Source organism: Sinohyriopsis cumingii, chromosome 6 (assembly GCF_028554795.1).
Source record: "Sinohyriopsis cumingii isolate HCF-2022 chromosome 6, ASM2855479v2, whole genome shotgun sequence".
Lineage (NCBI taxonomy): Eukaryota > Metazoa > Mollusca > Bivalvia > Unionida > Unionidae > Sinohyriopsis > Sinohyriopsis cumingii.
In genome coordinates this window covers 51297912-51316149 of record NC_142966.1, presented here as the reverse complement: position 1 = coordinate 51316149, position 18238 = coordinate 51297912, and the positions used below count along the sequence as shown (strand labels likewise).

The 18238-nt window shown below is 34.4% G+C and overlaps 1 long non-coding RNA gene across 1 annotated transcript; it reads left to right on the top strand.

Moving 5' to 3' along the window:
- The first annotated feature begins 5046 nt into the window (after nucleotides 1-5046).
- Nucleotides 5047-7983, top strand: LOC149796920 (uncharacterized). The gene is made up of 3 exons (XR_016421481.1): nucleotides 5047-5148; nucleotides 5641-5712; nucleotides 7880-7983. It is a non-coding gene; the product is annotated as an uncharacterized LOC149796920 (long non-coding RNA).
- Nucleotides 7984-18238: the final 10255 nt, after the last annotated feature.

Here is an 18238-nt window from a genome sequence, read left to right as displayed (position 1 = left end):
GAAATACAACCTATCAGATATATAAAGGGGATTCTAATGCGATAACCTCCATTTATAAATTCTCAGACAAGAAAATAATTAAACCGAACAATTCGACACAATATGAAATATGACTAGAAAAAAGATAATGCTTATTAAATCAACATTACTGCATAAATATAAAAAAATTAACTGCTAATAAACTTAAAATGAGTAAGTTTCTTTTAAAAAACTTCCTGCCACATAAAACAATATATCAAATATTTGCACTTTACATAGACAATCTAAGTAAAAGTTCCAGATTTGAAAAGTGGCGGCATAGTTGTTGAGTTCTATCAATGGCGGACACGAATAATGCATACATATTAGGACAACAGCAGATGTTACGAACGAAGCATACAATTACTGTAAACATCAGAATAGCAAAGACGTACGTCGCAGAAGAAATGCATTTTATGGAAAATCTGCCCGTACAGGCGGGTGTATTTTGATCACGTAGACGGAGAAAGAAGAAATAGAAGAAACTACGAAATGATGCAATAGAGATAAATGCTTCCAACCAGTCTGGAAAATGGCTATAAGTTGATACGAGAGAACGATGAGCGTCTCATAATCATTATACAAACTCTGAATCATTAATGATCTAGTTGGTACCATGATTTCCAGTCCATGCTTGCAGCAAATTTAAATCATAATTGAGTGCATGACTGCAGTTCATGCGATCTACATAACCAGATAGTTTCTAACATCCTTAATAGTGTTAATTCAGAGAGCGCTACTGTTAAATCACAACTGAGTTACTTTAATCTTTGCTGTGCATTGCGTGGACATTCAACAGGTTATCATGCTTCCTGAATTTGTACAAGTTTATATTCCTTATTCATTGTCTATTTCAGGTATTGCTTCACCTTAACGTCATTAAACACATTGTTTGACAGAATTATTCAAGCCATCTTAGCAGGGACCTCGCAGTGATTCTCATATACTAGAATCCAAAACAAATTTGTCTCTTCAGACTCACTGTGTAACTCTTAAGACTCATTGTGTAACTCTTCAGACTCATTGTGTAACTCTTAAGATTAAGATTTTATGTATGTTTTTACCCTGATCAGATCTATATTTTACGTGCAGTGGTTACAACGAACGAGTTTTGTTCCTGTTTAAAAATACATTTAACTTTGTGTTGTCGGAAAGAGGAAAGGTGATTGTTCGTATGAATATTTGCATGTAAGAAGCGTTTCTGTCCAGTATCACAATATAGATAATAATTTCATTATCTAAAAATGATCATCGGAAGGAAATAAATCCAAATTTGGTGTTTGCCAACATTAATAGACTTTGAATACCTAGTAATATGTGGAGTTGGGCTATCACAAATACCAGGAGTTCACCTTCGAACAGTTTTACACAACATCCACACACTTTAAAAACCACTGTTCCCATTTCTAAAACTAGAGAAAATATCTATACTACTAATACTACTACTACTAATAATAATAATAAACTGCAATGCATTTAGGTTGTGCGTTTAACTATTTCCTATTCACTGCTTATATGTACCTCACAACCATTCTTGACTAATACAACCATGCCAATTGACTGGAAAATGTACATTTTATGAAAAATTGGAAGACAATTGGAAACATATTAATGAGCTAAATGGAAAAATAATTGTAGCTATAGTTTCTGTTGTTTATAGTTGTTATAAAAATACACTTTGTATTGAAAATTAAAAGTCATGCTGATAAATAATTGTGAGTGGTTTTTAATTATATCATTATTTTCGAATCCAAATGTATATAAAATTGTTTTCTGCTACTTATTTCGTGAAAAGCTGTTGCATAAAAGGTGTACTGTTTCAACCAATCAAGGATTTATCTCAAATTTGTATGCAGCAACACAATTTCACATTTACAGTTCGATACATATTTTATAACTATCTGCTCTACATTAACCTTTCTTTTCCCTCACATTAGTATTTCATTATTTTATTTTTTTGTTCGTGGCTAATTTCTTGAAAATTTGTCGGTCGCTGATAGATTAAGTTAATTTTTGATGTCCCAGCTTCTGTGAGTCTGTTGCATTGTGGGTAAAATAAGTAACCACAATATATATACCGATCTAGGCATTTCATTTTATTTCGTTGTAATATGTACTTGTCTTAAATGCATATATTTGATAAACGCACCGAAAATTAACTTTATTTCCAATATCAGATGATTAATTTATTCACCAAAAATGTAGAAATATGACGAAACTACGAAACATCAGGGGTGTGGTATTAACAAGATACAAAAAATATATCGCAATACACGAACAGAAACAGTTTTTAAACTGTACGTATGATCCTGTGAAGGTATAGAATTGTTTCGCCATTGGATACCTGGTGCAGTCTCCTATCCATTAGTAGAAAGCAATATGGCCATCCCTCACCAGTCATGTAGCCATACTGAGTACATCCAAATAGATCTGTAAACGGAATTAGATGACAATATAAATTCATATTTATACTGAAGTGTAGAAATATTTATTGAACTACAATGTCCATGTCAACAAAAACGAATCGTCTTAAGTGAAACAAACTATATTTTTATTTCAGTGAAATAGTTCTTTACTTTCATGAAAAGCTGACAAAAGACACAAGTTCAATATCCAATTTAGTGATTTTAGTCTGTTTCATGTCTGATCAAGTCTTATTTGTTCAAAGTGACGTCAGGAATTGAACTTCAATTTAGTAGTGGAATTACATCAGCAGCTCGAGTCTATGAAGTAATTGCAGTAAGACACGTACGTACACAGATATTTTTTTTCCCTGGATTCGGACATCGAATATATTTGGAGACTTGTTCCCCATTGTCATGTACCACGTTTACCGTAAGTGTCACTATGATTGCAGGATTGAGGATGAAATGCGCTTTTTTTTCGTGCCTTAAGATGCGTATAATGGAGACTGATTATCGTAGGTTGTCTCTAAGTTGATGAACCTGTCAGTTGAGCCAAAGAGAAGCTGTTTTGTAATAATAATAATAATAATAATAATAATAATTATTTATTATTATTATTATTATTATTATTATTATTATTATTATTATTATTATTTTTAGGGCTGCTTTGTAGAACGGAACCATATTCGAAGCCATGTAAGTTACAACTCAGGATGCGTTAAAAATCAAATAAAGAGGTGAGCAAGCTCTTATTTCGTCACATTTGAAAGAAATAGTTTATTTCATGGATTTGTTCTCCCAAGGTGCTTTGTACCAGTAGGTGACCTGAATCATCAGAATTTAGTTCCTCGGGAATTTTGAACTGGAATAACATCGAGAGTTGTTTCAAGAAAGAGAGATGGGTTTTATTTGCAAGAAAATTTATTTTTGGTAGAGAGCGTTGTATTAAATGGCAAGGGCCGTAACAATCTCGTTTCCTGTGAGAAAGAGGTAGGGATAATCCAACTTGAACAACTTCCAGATTATTATTTGCTTAAAGACATAGCACTAAGATTAGGCTGCAGTTAAAGATCAAATTAGTAATAATTTATGGTAAAAGCAAGAAAAGTGTTAATATTAAAGCACAAGACAAGTGATAATATGGTAGACTGTTATTGCTCGAATTATAAATAACCACTGTTTCATGTGAAGTCATTTAATGTTTCTTTGACTTATTGGCCGCGTGATCGCAGAGTGATTCGTCCGACATAGCGGAATGACACGTTGCTCTTAATCGTAATTTACAGTTACAGGTCTGCATATACCAGAAGTAAATGGCAACAATCAGTGTCTCAAAATGTAGAAAATCGGCTGAGTCCTAAGAAAATAGCCCACCTAGGTCAGTCAATCGCATTTCATGTCTGGTTCTTTAGGTTTTAGATGCTCTATGAATTTCTTCGTTAACCTGGTAGGGTTAGTGGTTTTATATTAGACTTATACGTTGGTGGCTTTTAATATAATATAGCATTATTGGCAACTTTAGCAATGTTATGATTCAAAGACACGTCAAGACAAAGATCTGTTCTTAGCTCCTTGTAAAGATCTAATAGAATAAACGCACCTATTGCATAATAATATTTAGACGATAATGTTTCTAATCCCTTAATTTGTTTTAAAAAACATTTGTCCCATAACCACGTCTTCGCATGTTGTTTTTATTTCAAATACTTTACTGCTGGTAAATGTTTCATCAGATACAAATAAGAACTGAATGACAGTTTTCAACATCAATTTGTTATTTGGAATGTGTAACTTAACTTATTATTTGCTCTTCGATTACATATTTATTAATCATTCTGAACAATAATTAAACAAGTTGCAATTTTAACAAATTCATAAATTTCTGCTGCTATGATTCTTTTTTCTTGTTACTCGATAGAGGCTGAGTGCTCTATTCCTTCTTTTTTAAGTCGTGCGAGGAGAACAATAACGTTCCTGGTAGATGTTCAAGATGTTGTAAGACTTCTTTCTGCAATAGTCATGGATGTGGTGACGATGGTAGGTTGTGACGTTTCCTTATTTTCCTTCTTGTGCCTTAATCTCCATTTTATAATTAAATGCTACATCCATCCAAAATTATATTATGCAGACCGTAAATTGTGTTGCTTGTTGTAATTCATTTATATTGATAGATTCCTATTGAATTAAACACATTTTATGTTATTGACTAAAACAAGCAGAGGCTGTGTAATATTTATGGTGATCTCGATCATTCTATGGATTCAGCGCACATGGTTAACTGAAATTATTTTGTAAATGTTGACGTTTCATATTTTATCTCATTATTATTATTATCTGTCTCATTTATATATCTGTCTGTCTCTCTGTCTGTGTGTATGGTATGTTGCGTTATATTTCTTTTCGTACCATTATTCCATTATTTTTAAGTATGATGAATCTTGTTAGCTTCTAAAGATAGAACCGTTCCAGTGGCCTAGTGGTTAGAGCGCATATCATGACGGTTAAAATCTAAAACGGTGACTGTCTCAGTATTTAGCTGAACCTTTTTTTAAAGAAATTTTGTTAACGTTCGTTGACCCCTGATTATGAGAGATTGTTCAAAATTGCTACAACTCCACTTTTAGGATTCGGTAGCAATAACTCGAGAGGGCCTCTCTGTTATGACTGCCAACATTTAAGCCATCCGTCGGAGTGTCTCAATGTTGTGCAATGTGCGCATGGAGAGGTATGGTAAAAATGGCTGTTATGTGATGTAATTGCTCTAATCTTCGGGCTATTTATGATTAAATATTAAGAGAGGTTGTGTGTTGTAATAATTCTTATCTTCGCTTTCGAATAATTAACATATATGTCATTACCTATAACTTTTTCCTTAACAGCAGAAAATTAATTGATGTTCGTTTCTGTGTATATGCTGAAATATAAAGAAAGAAAAGAATGGAGAACACCATACGTTTATTAGGTTAAATATTGCATGAAAAAATAAACTGCAATCAGTATTATATATAGCGTTGCTGATAAATATATTCATGCTAATTATTGTTTAAAAAAATGAATTACACGTTGTTTGGGATTAAGATTTACACATAATTCATAGTTTATTTTGCATATAAAATATTCCGATGATGCAAATATCAAAATGTTTTTAAAGTCATTATATCAATGAATATTTCTTTGTTATGTGCTAACATGTTGTGAACTTCTTTGCACATTATAGTTCTGCTACATCGAAGAACGTCTGTGGGGTGACAACGATAAAGTCTACTCGGTTGGATGTCGACCTAAATATGTAATATGTTATGAAATGTCTCTTTAGAACATACGTGTATTCAGTACATCTTTTCCATATCTTTAATATTCTATTCTTTTCACTATTTAATAACTGTTCTTTTACATATATGTTACAGTACAGCACAGATATGCCTATCCAAATGTGATATTTCTGCGGTTTGAAAAGTCGCTTTTATGCCACTATATACTAGAAATCAACACATAAATAACATCTATTAGACACGAAATGTATCTGCAGAAATATACGATAAATACTATGACATATTTGGCTGTTTTGCATGTTCTTTTATAGGATAAAAATATGCCTAGTATATCATTGAAAGCTATATCTTAACAAGCATCATATCTTCAACTGATATTTTAAATTTATGTGATGGACTCGAAACAAAATAACTGAATCTCCTATACCTATCACTGCTAGCTAAACTTTTGAGTAATATAAACTTTCTTTTCCCAACCCGAAACTCTATCGGTCACTTCTTTAGATCTAAACATTCTGAGAGAGAGAGAGAGAGAGAGAGAGAGAGAGAGAGAGAGAATTAATACGGTTAGGCTGATGGAATACGCACGCTCAGAAGTTTACGTGTAATCTACATTTCAAAGAATGAAACATGAGGCTGGACAAGTCAGTCTACATCTTCTTGAATGAAGACCTTTTTTTGTATATTGGAAGGGTATGCTGGGGAGGTTGGGTCTGGATTACATGGTTCGTCATTATATGACTCATATCACGATACAGAGTCCGGATTCGACATGCATTGTGTGTGTGTATGTATGTATATATATACAGACACACAGACAAATTAAAATATTATTAAAGCATGATGAATGATATTATGATATTTCATGAATTCATAAGGTTTTGAAGCGATTTTCAATTAAATGAACTGAAACTGGACAGTAGGTCGGATGTGCTTTGGTTGTGTGGAATTTAATTCCATTTGTTCAGCACATTATAGGCTATACATGATAGCTAGTATATTTGGTGGAGGAAGAACCCGGGATCACCATGGCAAGAACCACCGACCCACTAGAAGCTCCTAGCAAAGTGACCGAATACTCGAATCCACGCGAACAATGGGAATAATCTGTAAAGGCGAGTTCCTTAGATCATACCGCCGTGAGGGGCCTAGGTTGAGATGGGCGAACTTAACTTAATAAGAAGCTGTTTGATTGGCGATCTTCATAAAATCAGAAACTTTGTTTTATCTTTGACTTCGTGCCATTGTCTAACTAATGTGTGATCATGTTATACGTGATGTCAGTCTATAACCAACAAAGTATTATCACTCGAGTCGCAAGACTGATGCAATGCGTTGCGGAATCAAAATATCAGACTTAAAACAGTGAGCTCGATCCGTGTGCAATTTTAATACATTGCTCGTTATTTTTGTTATTCATTTACTTCATTTATGAGAGTGTGTAAATATGTTTATCTATGGGTGAGCGCTCATATCGTTTGGTTTGCGTATGAGTGGGAATTACTTGCTCCTAACGGTCAGTTGGATAGTAAATGTGGGTTTTGGATGGGTAATGGATATTGGATGACTAAGTGTTGGTTCTTGCAAAAAGCGTGCTGGATGGTAAATGTAGTTTCAAGGTAACATTTCCTGTAAGAGGTCATACCGACACATAACGTTAAACCTAAGGACATTTTTAAGATTAAATTTTCCCCTTTTCTCATACATGCTTCATCATGGAGTCCTGATGTTTAATTCCCCTCATGGCTATAACAACCCTTAATGTTAATTCAATTCTAATGTTAAACCTATGGGTTAATGTTAAATTATCTACGGATAGGTATATAATAATGAGCACCACTTTCTTGACATCAAATATTGTATTTAGTACCTCTTTAAATTTGCTCAAGGTGTATTTATAGAACGTTTCTAACCAATGATCCCTTAAATATTTCGTTATTTATCATTCCAGTAGCGACAGTTTACAGTAAACAGAAAGCTGAAGAACATAAAATGGTTATGTTAACATTTTAGGTACTTTGTTATAATTTTAGGGGTTTTGTTTTATATTGTCATTTAAACTATTGAACGTGGCACATTAGACTAAATTTCAATATTAGTCAACGTCATGTTTCATCTGGTTCAAACGGATCTCAATACATATCGCTTATATGTACATCATTTCATTTCTATTATTTTCCTCAGCATTGCCATTCAGCTTCTAGCTTCCTAAACCCCGACCACGCCATCATTGGACGATCTGTATCTACATGCAGCGAGTGCTGTGAAGGAGATTTCTGTAATACTAACTGCACCGTATTGGCATTGTCCCCTATCATAGGTGATCGCTCTCTCTCTCTCTCTCTCTCTCTCTCTCTCTCTCTCTCTCTCTCTCTCTCTCTCTAAAGTAATATACATAACAATAAAAGACATTTAATCAAAGAACGTTTCTCTATGTACGTACATAAGTCATTGCTTCCAATGAGAGAATGCTCCTTGACCATATTACAAAAATGACTCTAAGTTGGTGTTGATATTGATACATCCATCCTACTCTACGTTGGTGTTCATACTGATAAATCCATCCTATTAAACGTTGGTATTCATATCATTCATCCGTACTACTCTACGTTGGTGTTCATATATATATATATATATATATATATATATATATATATATATATATATATATATATATATATATATATATATATATATATATATATATATATATATCGTACTCTACGTTGGTGTAAAAATTGATGCATGAATCCTACTCTACATTGGTGTTGATATTGATACACCCATCCTACTCTACGTTGGTGTTGATATTCATACATCCATCCTGCTCTACGTTGGTGTTCGTATTGATTCATCAATCCCATTCTACGTTTGTGTTTATATTGATACATCCATCATACTCTACACTGCTGTTCACACTGATACATCCATCCTATTAAACGTCGGTGTTCATATTAATTGATCCGTAATACATTGGTGTTCATATATCCTACACTACATTGATGTTCACATTGATACATCAATCCTACTCTGTGTTGGTGTTCATACTGATTCATCCGTACTACTCTACGTTGGTGTTCATATTGATACATTAATCCTACCTATGTTGGGGTTTATATTGATACAACAAGCCTACTCTACGTTGGTGTCCATATTGATTCATCAATCCTACTCTTAGTTGGTGTTCATACTGAAACATCCATCATATCTTACGTTGGTCTTTATAATGATACATCCATCCTACTGTACGTTTGTATTCATATTGATACATCCATCCTACTCTGCGTTGGTGTTTATATTGATACATCAATCCTCTCAATGTTGGTGTTCATACTGATACATCCATCATATTAAACGTTGGTGTTCATATTAATATATCTATCCTACTCTATGTTGGTGTTTTTATTAGTACATCAAGGCTTCTCTGAGTTGGTGTTCATACTGAAACATCAATTCTACTCTATGTTGGTGTTTATATTGGTACATCAATCCTACTCTGAGTTGGTGTTCATACTGAAACATCCATTATATCCTACGTTGGTCTTCATATTGATACAGCAATCCTACACTATGTTGGTGTTTATATTGATACATCAATTCTACTCTGAGTTGGTGTTTATATTGATATATCAATCCTACTCTACGTTTGTGTTCATATTGATACATCACTCCTCCTTATTTTGGTGTTTATATTGTTACACCAATCCTACTCTATGCTGGTGTTAATATTGATACATCAATCCTACTCTACGTTGTTGTTTATATTGATACATCAATTCTACTCTGAGTTGGTGTTGATACTGAAATATCCATCATATATTAGGTTGGTCTTCATAATGATACATCCATCCTACTCTACGTTTGTATTCATATTGATACATCCATCTTACTCTGCATTGGTTGTCATAGTTATACATCCACCCTAATCTACGTTGGCGTTCAAATTGATACATCCGTTATAGTCTACATTGGTGTTCATAATTATACATCAATCCTGCTCTACGATGGCTTTCATATTGATGCATCCATCCTACTCTACGTTGGTGTTCATATTGAAACATAAATCCTACATTACGTTGGTGTTCATATTGATACATCCATCCTACTCTACGTAGGTGTTCATATTGATACATCCATACTGCTCTCCGTTGGTATTCTTATTGATACATCCATCCTACTCTACGTTGGTGTTCATATTAATACGTTGGTGTTCATATTAATACACCCATCCTACTCTATATTGGTGTTCATAATGATACATCCATCCTACTCTACGTTGGTGTTTATATTGATACATCCGTACTAGTCTACGCTGGTGTTCATATTGATGCATCCATCCTACTCTATGTTGGTGTTCATAATGATACATCCATCCTACTCTACGTTGGTGTTTATATTGATTCATCCGTACTCGTCTACGTTGGTGTTTATATTGATATATCCATCCTAGTCTACGTTCGTGTTTATATTGATTCATCCGTACTAGTCTAGGTTGGTGTTCCTATTGATGCATCCATCCTACTCTATGTTGGTGTTCAAAATGATACATCCATCCTGCTCTACGTTGGTGTTTATATTGATTCATCCGTCCTAGTCTACGTTGGCGTTCATATTGATACATCCATCCTACTCTATGTTGGTGTTTATATTGATACATCCATCCTACTCTGAGTTGGTGTTCATAATGATACATCAATAATAATGCTAATAATGAGGACTTTGTATAGCGCCTAATCTTTAGAAGCTCTGAGCGCTTTCAACATTAGACAACACCTATAAGATAAAAAACATATAATGATATCATTACAAAAACAAACATCATGAAATTAGAAAACATTAAAAAAAACATGGTGATAATATTTAAGGTAGGAAACATTATTAGGTCTTTAAGTTTGTTCTTGCAGATGAAATAAGTGAGTTTTGAGAGCCCTCTTGAATGTGCTCACTGTGTCTTTGTGTCTAAGTTCAGTGGGCAATTCATTCCACGTTGCTGGGCCCTGGTATGCAAAAGAACGCTGTCCATATGACTTTGTTTTCATAGTGGGAATAACGAGTATACTATTGTCAGAAGAGGAGCGTAAGTATCTTGCTGGTGTATACACATGGGTGAGGCGGGATAGGTATGTTGGACTAGAGCCTGACAGTGAAACGTAGCACAGAGAACACATTTTGTGTTTGATTCTGGATCAAATGGATATCCAGTGTAGGGTACAGAGCAGCGGGGAGGTGTGCTCTGATCGTGGTACTCTAAGTATGATCCGAGCGGCTGTGTTTTGAACTTTTGTGAAGTTTCTGGAGCAGATATTGAGATGAACCAGACATAGTTGAGTTACAATAGTCCAGTAGTCCTACTCTGAGTTGGTGTTCATACTGAAACATCCATTATATCCTACGTTGGTCTTCATTTTGATACATCCATCCTACTCTGCGTTGGTTTTTATATTGACACATCCATCCTACTCTACATTGGTGTTGATATTGAAACATCAGTCCTACTCTACATTGGTGTTCATATTGATACATCAAGCCTACTCTATATTGGTGTTCATATTGAATCATCATTTCTACTTATGTTGGTGTTCATATTGATCCATCAATTCTACTCTGAGTTGGTTTTCATACTGAAGCATCCATCATATCTTACGTTGGTCTTCATAATGATACATCCATCCTACTCTACGTTTGTATTCATATTGATACATCCATCCTACTCTGCGTTTGTATTCATATTGATACATCCAACCTACTCTGCGTTGGTTGTCATATTTATACATCCAACTTACTCTACGTTGGCGTTCATATTGATACATCCGTCTTACTCTACACTGGTGTTCATAATTATACATTAATCCTACTCTGTGCTGGCGTTCATATTGATACATCCATCCTACTCTGAGTTGGTGTTCATACTGAAGCATCCATCATATCTTACGTTGGTCTTCATAATGATACATCCATCCTACTCTACGTTTGTATTCATATTGATACATCCATCCTACTCTGCGTTGGTTGTCATATTCATACATCCACCTTACTCTACGCTGGCGTTCATATTGATACATCCGTCTTACTCTACATTTGTGTTCATAATTATACATTAATCCTGCTCTACATTGGTATTCATATTGATACATCCATCCTACTCTGCGTTGGTGTTCATATTGATATATCCATCATACTCTACGTTGGCGTTCATATTGATACATCTATCCTACTCTATATTGGTATTTCCTCATCCCAAGAATACTAAAAGCTTAAGTTGCTATATATGCACAACACACAAGAAATAATAATGTGTCTGTATATTTTTGGTGATGCCCTCGCTTTGCACTTATGTAGTCCTACGTTCAAATTATGCCTCTATCATAGGCTATGTCCGTTACTTATTATAGGTTCTATTCTTTCCTCCCTCTCAAGAACTACACCAGCGAACATTATTTCCAATAGGCTGTTTGTTTAAGCCATTAGACCTCGTATACAAGCAATCTACATACATATATACACACACAAATGTATGTTTCATGATATATATATTTAAAAAGTACATTATTAAGTATTGTTTGACGTTCAGTTACCGTTGCCTCGAAGTATCATCTTGCTTGGGGGCTGATTCTATCAGGCTGTCAGATTGTATTTACCTATTGTGAGCCCTGGGGTTCACCGCTGACACGGGCATGAATATTTCTGTGAGTATTTAGTAGTGACCTGAACAGTCATGATGAATTACGTATATCTGCAAAGCCTAGGTCCAGATGACCCGGACATATTAGATATACACAAAAGTATCGAATAATTTATATATCGCATAGGACCACAGACGCTAAATTGTATGCATAATTTAGAGAGTATATGAAGCCGAACGCGAAGACTGGTGCTCATATTATGCCAAGTTTCCCAAACACCGTTTTACTTAGACTGTCTTTCGTCGTTGTTTCCTTTGGCTTGTAAAATGTTATTTTTCTTGCCTTATATTTTATCTTGTTTGGCTAACTCATTGTTTTATATCACACGATAAATCCTTGACGTCAATGATTTTGCTCCTGGGATTACTTATTTTGTCTGCGTTTCTGGAAAACATAACCTTTCTGAACTGTTCATGGTTGTTATTACTTTAGAACGTATTCAAAGGTTTAAGTCAGTCATTCACAACGTAATGACAAACGAGCTTTAAACATGCATATCTCGTCACAAGAAAAACACAATTTTCCAAACGCTGTGTGCAGGATCACACGTGGCAATAGCTTGGAGCACCGTATCATGAATAAGAAAATTCGTAACAATATGGTCAATCGTCAAATGTAATTCCAATATTTGAAAGGATATGTCTCTTCAAAAAACACTAGTAAAGCAGCTACAACATAAGACTTATACGAGTAAAAGCATATATACAATAGACGTGAGCCCTGCATTCAGCATAAGCAATGTTCTCATGCACTAAGGACAATGTCAAATTGCTACATATTTTATTAGCTACAACCTAAATATCGAGAGTCGAAATAATTTTGAACAAAATCTGCAAGATATCTGATTGTCTTCTAGTATATTCTTCAAAATTTAGCAAGACACAGCCAACTGGCAAGTTTGCTTACCGATGTTATTTCCTATTGTAATTTCTGTCACTCAGCTTGGCACGTTTGGCGTGATACGAATACAACCATAGCTTGAAAACTTTGAAATGTACGAGAGCGGTCTGTGATATTTTGTATGATGATTTCCCATCATTTACATAAACAAGTCCTTCAGGCAAAAACACCAACCTTGGATGTGCATATACTTAGATCAATGACTTTGAGACACGTTAAATTATTGATTTTGGGTTGTTCCCCAAGTGTTTGGACGACCTACTATTTTAAAACGACATAAATACCATTTTCAGATACCAATACTCGCTGCCGTACTTTGCTCCACAGTGATTGGTATGTCGCCATTGGGCTTTATTCTAATAAAATCGGCCGAAGGGATTCCGACAATAGTCTCGCGGGGCTAAACACAGCGAGCAAAACTTTAAAACGTGCCACCTTGCAGTATCCCCAGGAGTAGTTATATCAAATGTATGTGATCCGATAAAACTACCCCCGTTAATACTGTAAGATGCCACGTTTGACATAACAAAAGTCAAAAACTGTTCCATGATTTTTGTTCCACATTTCCTTAAAGGCTAAGATATATGTCTTACAAGAGCTTTTACTTCTGCCTGTTTGGCTTTGTGCACGCGTCTTTAGATAAGCAGAAAGGAAACCGGAAGCCACTATCAAGGAGAGGGGCGAAGATTGACCCCACAGCCAAAAGGCAGAGAGAGGACGTTAGACTCAAATAGACATCAACGCAATCTGAAAGTCGCGCCCCGGTCAAGGGGTTGGGTTGGGTGGGGTTGGGTAGAGTCGCATTAGATATGTGTCGTTACCATACAGAACTTCGGACCGCTCATGCTCGTGCTCGATGACGCCGTGACGAATGATTTCTTCTTTCAACTTTCGGTGGTCTCCTTGCTCCATCAGTAACCAAAACGTTTATTTGGTACTGAGGTTGCTCCTCAGTTACTTCTTTACCTCTCCTTACTTCTCTCGATTGTCTGGCGCCATCATATTTATATATCTATATGGTAAACACATTGCTCTAAATATATTAATTGGCTACCAGTCAATAGCGTTAAGAGTAGGAAATTCCAGAACCGAGCATTTTGTTTTTCCTGTGGAACCGCATTTGCACTCTCACTGCGTACGCACATGGCATATCTTGCCTTGACCTCCACAAAATTACCTTGTATAGGCATAAGCCCCCTCCTTTTCTGTGAATATTTAAGTTGTAGTATGCTCAGAAGCAGCTCCAGCTGCATCTTTCTTCCAGTCAAGCGGGTTCCAAGAGCACGTGCTTGTTGCGCGGATCATTTCGACCAATGTATTCCAGTATATTTAACGGTTTCAATTTTATATACCTTTTGAGGATCACGTTTTTTTTTACCAAACAAGCAATTTCGAACAAGCTAGTTTGTTTTGGTCTTAATATTTAGATAATGAGCTTACATGTGACTCGGACGTTTTAAGCAAAACAGTCAGCCGGCATCAGAGTTTAATATAAAGGCACACAATCTTGAGTTTTCCTATTATATCTAAGGAATTCTGAGGGCTCTACTCAAATTCGAGGAATTGTTCAATTCTTTTTCAAGAATTAGAAAGGTTTCTATTGTTAATTTTTTTAAGGCTTAAAATAGATTTTCACCATTTCCGCTCCTCAACTTGTGACAAAAATATTGATATTATCTCATGTTTTTGTGCAAGATCGTATCAAATCCCAATTCAAGAACGTTAGCGAAAGCGGGGCCTACCGGTCTAATTATTCTTTGTTTAACCTTTCACTCTACTTTTGTTTACATTTTGCACTGCGTTAAGTCACCACCATAAATTAACACATGCATTTTTCTATCGTCATAATACTCCTTCTCGTCATCATAGTCATAATAAATATCATCCTTATCATCGTAACCATTGTTAATATTATTATGACAATTGTTGTTATTTTTCCAGGTTGAATCGCATAATACTCGAAGCATACTTGAAACAGAAGAAATTTTCCAGAAAAATTTCGACATCGATGGAAATATATGCACATGTTGAAAACAAGTTACAACTTATCACAGTTTAAAAGCACAAATACTATCATTTTAATGTAATTTCGTGGATTAAAGCATCGGTTGCATTATTGTTTTTCTGTGACTTCTTTGTATCCATCCTGCTTCTTTATAATATATGAATCTCCTATTAGGTGGACATAAAATACAAAGAAGTATAAACGTTTTTTTTTTCGAGAAAAATATAAACCATGGAAATAAAAGTACAGTATCATCAAACTGAGAAATAATTTTGTTGATATTTTTTATGGCTACAATTTCCTATTTAGTTTGATGACCCATGTTCTTAATTATTTTAAACAGACATCGCAGATCTCCTCATAGTCTGTATAGTCATCTGTCGACAGTATTCAGTTGCAAATTTGGTTGTGAAGTTGAATGTATCTGATGCATAAATATGTTCCAAGGTTTCATTTTTTCATTTGTTTCTATGTAACTGTTTAGAACTTTACCTAATCGGCGTGGCGGAACCACTATTGTGCTGACGTTGGTGTTTGACCATGGTACAAACATACATACTTTCCACCATCTTCTCTTATTAAAAAATACTTTATCTATTTCTCGTAGTATCCATTATGAGAGATGTAAAGCTAAAAGCAAGAAAAGTACAACAATACATTGTAGATGGCGCCATATGAAATACAAAATCCACGATATGACGCAGTTAACTAGGTCACCCCAAACAGCTTATCGACATTAAGCAAATAGCTTTAAGCAAAATATTTTGTCCATTTTTCTTAAAAGATAGATCCCATCCTATAACATATAGTTATTTCCATTTATTCCTTAAGTTTAGACCTTTTCATTATCTTTGATAATGTTTCTTCTCTGTGCCTATGTAAATATTTCATGACATTCACGTGCTACTTTCTGGTATATGTTTATCTGTGAAGATCAATCATTGTTTCCTAATTGGTAAGACCTTACTTAGGTCGAAACATTAGGAAATGTTCTCATGCCTTTTTCCAGTATGTATGTATGTATGCATGTATGCATGTATGTATGTATGTGTGCATGCATGCATGCATGTCTGTCTGTCTGTATGTATGTATGTATGTATGTATGTATGTATGTATGTATGTTTGCGCTAAAGTATGCAAAATATACGAGTATTGTAAAAAAATACCCTTCAAGCGGAAAAATTAGAGGAAAACATTTAATCACCCCAGGGAAAAAGTCAGCGAGAAGGAAATGCTAAAGCAAAACGGTCAAGAAATACATGATAAAAGAAAGTGCAAACATTTTAGAAGAACTGTAATTATTTACATTGGACTAGCACATTGTAAATGAATTATCGAATAAATTATCACGTTAATTGTGAGTGTAATTCTTATCAAGTATATGGAAGGTAGTCAAAAGAGAAATAAGTCCATTGACATAATCTAATAAACAGATCGTTGTTTATTTGTTCTTCTATGCATCAGCTCTAATCCTTCTACCGCCATACACTTGAATTGTTGCCACGTTAAGTCATCCATATAGGCACAGTTTTCCACTTCCTTGCCGAACAGGATGTGACGTAGAGTGTCATCGTTCTGACAGAAAACACAGTGTGAGACTAATGTGACTATTCAGTATATTATTTACTCATTTATAATATTGCGTTCATGGTTTTGGTTTGGCAGAATAGAAACAAATATCTTTAACAAAATCAGTGCTCTTACGCACGTATCAATACTCAAAGTAATCAGATATTCCACACTGGATTAGAACTGATATAGACAACATCTGCTTTATGTTATATGTTCACTGGGGTTTAAGTTCAATGGGAAAATACTTTCAGGGCAGTCTTTTGTCCCCTTCCTAACTCTAGTGATGTCTTTTATTTAATAAATAGTATAGAAAACCTTCTGCATTTATTCTTCAATAAGAATAACATTACACTCTGCTATTTAATATCTAATAAACTGGTAACTACATTAATACAACTGGTGGGATTTACGGAATATACATGAGTTATCGGTGTTCTTTAAACTAATGTACTAAACTAATCAACATCATTCATATTTTTGCTACCTGTTAAAAGATTCATTCAAATACATAATCCAGTTTGCATTTACCATTTGATACTAATTTTGAAACTACTTTTTACCTTTTTGTCATTTCTATAACTTTTCTCTCCCGATACTATTTTTTCATTATAATTTTATTGGCATGTTGTTTCAACGGATTGCGTTATACATGTTTAATTAACGATGTGCAACCTCACGAGCATAACTGCAAATCTAATTATTCAATCACAGAGTGCCGGCTTGTTTAATATTATTTGCCTCTCTGTATTTTATAGCTACCATATTTGCTGCTACTAAAACAACATTTATTATTTGTATTCGATGCAATATACCGTATTTGCTTTTGTGTCCAGTGAGTTTTCATGTTGATCAGCTTTTAGGAGACTTCATACGTACGTGACGTAATTATTCCAGATATGCTTGGTTCGTCATCGGATATTATTTGTATTAAAACTCATCGCAATTATCAGTAGAGTATTAATTACTCGTAGTGATTCTAAATAAATTTTAATATAACTGATGTGTATATGTGATTTGCCACACAAAGGAACAAAGTGAATTCTTCACCATGCGAGCATTCCAAGGTTACACAATCTACTTTTTCTTCATAAATGATCATTGGAGAAAAAAAAATGTCAGGGACGAATAAATGAACATCTTTTATATCATTTGAAATATAATCTTTTTTCTATCTGTTTGGATGATATTCTCATGAAAGACATTGTTCTTTTCAATAATAATAATAATAATAATAATAATAATAATAATAACAGCAGTTATACTAAAAGTTGTGGATGATGAGAAATATAACCCAGTGGGTTTTGTTCTTTATCCTCAGCTATTAGGTTGGATGATGAGACACATAACTCTCTGTTGTGAAAAGAGTGGAAATATCAAAATGGG